Source organism: Zalophus californianus, chromosome 7 (assembly GCF_009762305.2).
Source record: "Zalophus californianus isolate mZalCal1 chromosome 7, mZalCal1.pri.v2, whole genome shotgun sequence".
NCBI lineage: Eukaryota > Metazoa > Chordata > Mammalia > Carnivora > Otariidae > Zalophus > Zalophus californianus.
The window spans coordinates 122,969,411-122,973,446 of NC_045601.1; the positions used below are offsets into that span (position 1 = coordinate 122,969,411).

The following is a 4,036-nucleotide window of genomic DNA, read 5'->3' on the forward strand; positions in this document are numbered from 1 at the left end:
AATGCCCAAGGATCTCATGAGAGAGTCCTGTGATGCTGAAAATATCTTGGATGTTCTTGTGACTCATTGATTGCACTGTGAACATGCCTGGGGCAGCTCTATCTTCAATGGCGTGCATTGCCATTCCATGCCTCACCTTTCTTCACCTGGAAGGGAGGTAACCGGTATCCTCCCCACAGAGCAGTTTTCTTATCTCTCATCTAAAAAATCCTGTGATTCTTGGTTCCTACTGAAATTCATGCCAGACAAAAGTCTCACAACCCAAACTGGTGGCAGAAAGAGGAGAGGGATGAATCAAAGCACCAGTGCTCCTCTTGCCCTCTTGTCAAGCAGACCCCCGGGGGGGGGGGGGGGGCAGCCTCTTTGGCGGTGTGCTGCTGGGTGCTTTTGTATTTGTGGGCTGTGGCCTACCTGAGAAACAGGACTTGCTGTTTCATCTCAGCATTCTAAAATTGCAGAGTCTGGAGAAAAGACTGCCCCCGACAGAGTTCCTGAGTTACAGAGTGGGAACCCAGTGACTCACCCTTGCTTTCTGAAAGCGAAAGCTGCACGGCAGTCAGCCCGCTTCCTTCCCACCTGCCACCTAGTGGTTCCCCGAAGAATTGCAGCCTCCGGCTCAGGGCCAGAGGGCCCCCCCCCCCCCCCCCCCCCCGCATCTTGTTACCATTCTGCATTCTGCATTCTTATCTGATCTCCTTCAGAGGGCATTAGCCCTGGAAGGCGCCTTAGAGATCGGCTAAGCCAATCTTCTCAGTTTACAGCTAAGGTAACAGAGACCTAGAAGAGAGGCATAGAGCTAATCAGTGGTGGAGCCAGGCCTAGAACCGAAGGCCCCGAGGAGGCCCTCCTTGTATTATTCTTCCAGCATGTATTCATTTACTCCCTCAACCATCCAGTCAATATTTGTTTGGTGCCTACTAGGTGGTGCTGGGCAGGGCACTGAAGCTGGGAGACCCGGTAGCTGCCCTCAAGAAGCTTCCCGAGAAGGATGATGAGCATGCAAACAGGCCATCACAGAAAATGAGTGCTCTGTGGGAGGAAAAGATGAAGGGCCAGGAGAACCTGTGGAGAAACTGTGAAGGCTTCCCCAAGAGGTGCTACTGGGGCTAACTTCGGGACGAGGGGTTCCTCCGGCAGGTAAGTCAGGGGCAGGCCCAGGCTGGGGGCAGCAAGTAGAGCGATGCACAGGGCGGGCAGAGGTGGTGGGTTCTGGGCACCTCGTGGAGGTCAGTATCTCTCCCCAGAGCATAAAGCAGCAGGGAGGTGAAGGGACAGACATGGAGCAGCCTGGCAGCCGGGCCTGGGGCCTCGGATGTTGGCAAAGGCGTTGAGGCTAAACGTCCCTGAAGAAAGTTTTCATTAGAGGAAATAAGAGCAGGTGTATTCATGTGATAGATCTCCCTGGCTGCAGTGAGAAAGGCCCCCTGGAGAAAGCAAGAGAGCCAGCCAGAATGCCAGGGCAGCAGTTCAGGCGAGAGAAGGAAGGGCAGGGTCTGCCCCAGGCCCGAAGTGCAGGTGGGGAGGGTACGAGGGAGCTGTGTGGCCACAGCTGCGGGCAGCCCTGTTGGCAGTAATAGAGAAGATTCTTCAGTTGGGTTTGGGAACCCCAGGGAGTGGCGGAACATTCACCAACGGAGGGAATACAGGAAGGAAAGTGCTGGGGGGAGGGGGTGTCAGGAGGGGGAGGGTAGAAAAGATGATGAAATTGGGTGTGGACACCAAGGGGCCAGGCGCCCTGGGGGACAGTTGGGAAGTGATGGCCCCAGGCAGTTTCCATCTAGGAAAAGCAACAATGGCCGTACACGCATACTTTTGAGATTAGGTGGCAAGCAAATTCATGGCCGTGGATGAAATTGCCCAGGGAACGCATAAGGTGAGAGGAGAACAGGCTACAGAGGGAGCCTGTCCAGGTTGGGTTCGCCAGAAGGCAATTTGGGAAAGTTTAGTCTGCAAATGTTTTTAGAGAATACCCTTGGAATCAACACCCCTAGTGAAAGGAGGTAGGAGTGGGCAGAGGAAGAAGGAAAAGCCCCCGGTGACCCCATGGGGAGCTCTGGAGCTCACGTGGCTGTCAGAGTTGACTGCTTGGGGCCAAAGTGGCCGCATCTTTATTCCTTTGCCTCCATCAGAGAGCCCTCCTGCCCCCACCCCCCATCCCAGGAAAGACCCTGGGGTAAGGCAGCTCTCTGCCGCAGAGGTCATCCCTAAAGGGGTTGACTCTTGAAGGCCCTATGGTCCCAGCCACTGGGCAATGATTCTTTCCTGGAAGGAGGATCTGCCCTCAGGCCAGAGTTCTAGTTTGGTCCATTTGCTGTCACAGTTGAGCAAGGGCATACCACAGGGCACCCAAGTGGATCATCTGAGTGTCAGACATTTTCCTCCCTGACCCCACCTGGTGACAAGAGCCCTATCTCCCCCTTATGATGAGGGTGGTGTTCCCCTGCTAGGATGGTGACTCCTCTGTGAGTTGCTGGGCTCTGGACACAAGGAGCCCAAAGTGCCTAGTGGCCACCATAGCTAATTACTGAGCAGAGCTCTTGCTGTGTTCCCTGGAGGAAGTGTCCTCCCTTTGGGAAACAGGCCCGCAAGTGCAGCTTTGGGAAGCCCAGTCCCCTGTCCCGGCTGGGGGAGTGATGATAGGAGGGACTGCTCCTGCTTCCCTTCTTGGATCCCTGACTCACATGGTCTTCCTGCTGGAACACAGCACCATATATAGTCCTTTCGTTCAAGCTACATGAAGGGTCTTGGGGGATGGTTCTCCATCCTCCTAAATTACCATCTCTGAGCATTTCCGTCTTTGGTGGGCAGCTTGTGGGTGGAACAGACGGTGTCCTGTAGCCGGTGGCTCCCATGGCTCTGGGCCCACTCTCCCACCTTTTTGGCTGTCTCACATGACGTTCTGTGCGATGCCATGCTGGAGGATCCCGCACTCTGTAAGCGCTCAGATAATGGCATGAAGGCTCTGCGGACAGGAAGGGCAAACCCACACCTGGAACGTGGTTCTATTCCATCAGAACCGATTGCTGGCCCTTCTGGGTGGAAAGAGCCCCACATCACCAGCTTGTGAGGTAGCGGTCAGTTCTCCTTGAGGAGAACTGGTGCCGTGGGGGTGCCATGACAGCCTCAGCCTGGGCCTCTGTTGGTAGGGAGGATGCTTGGTGACAGCAACAGCAAGAACAGCTTTGGTAAGTGGAATTCCATGCTGTTGGCTCCGGCACAACCTCCACCTCTGCTACCATGGCTCTTTTGTCCGTGGCCCATTCATTGTACCAGCCCTGGGGTGGTCGAAGACAGGGGCCAGCTAACATCAACCGGTTGAGTCATTCTGTCTACTCATGTTCTCTCTCTAGGTGATTACAGGTGGCCCAATGATCTTCACACTTGGTGGACACTCCATCCACATGCCTCTTCCCCAGACTGCCCTGTCCTATGCTCTGTATTCTAATCTTTCTCCCCAGAGTTTCCTGATCAGCCTGGTCAATGCCTGGCCCTCCACTCATGAGTCTATGTGGACTCACAAGGTGGCTGGCCAGGCGCCCTGCCAGGGTATGGCTACAGCACAACTGTACTGGGTGGAGCTTGCGCCCCTACACGGACCCATCCGGAAACCCAGCTCAGGCTCTTAACTCATTCGTCGCCATTTCTGTGGGATCCCCCATACAGCCAGAGATGTGAACTAAAGACAGGACACTGGTGCAATGGAGGTGACAGTGCTGTAGCGCATCAGCGTGATGTTCTGTGGGATGTCTGGACAGCCTAGATCTCCTCACGACGTCCTGACAGAGGGTGGAGAGTGAACATGGTCCTGGGCAAAGCTCTATGTGAATCTTGTTGTTGTCCATCCCATGGAAATGCAAACTGTTTCTGCCCCTCTTTTCTGATTAGAATAGAAAAGAATGCATTTCCCAGATCATTGGCCACATATTATGTCCCTGCGGCCTTATTATGCCGCTCTATCAAAGATACCACATCAGGGGCGCCTGGGTGGCTCAGTCGTTAAGCAATCTGCCTTCAGCTCAGGTCATGATCCTGGGGT

The 4,036-nt window shown here is 54.6% G+C and overlaps 1 long non-coding RNA gene across 1 annotated transcript; it reads left to right on the plus strand.

The window, feature by feature from the left end:
- Positions 1-659: 659 nt before the first annotated feature.
- Positions 660-4,036, plus strand: LOC113927599. The gene is made up of 3 exons (XR_003521677.2): positions 660-766; positions 922-1,137; positions 3,351-4,036. It is a non-coding gene; the product is annotated as an uncharacterized LOC113927599 (long non-coding RNA).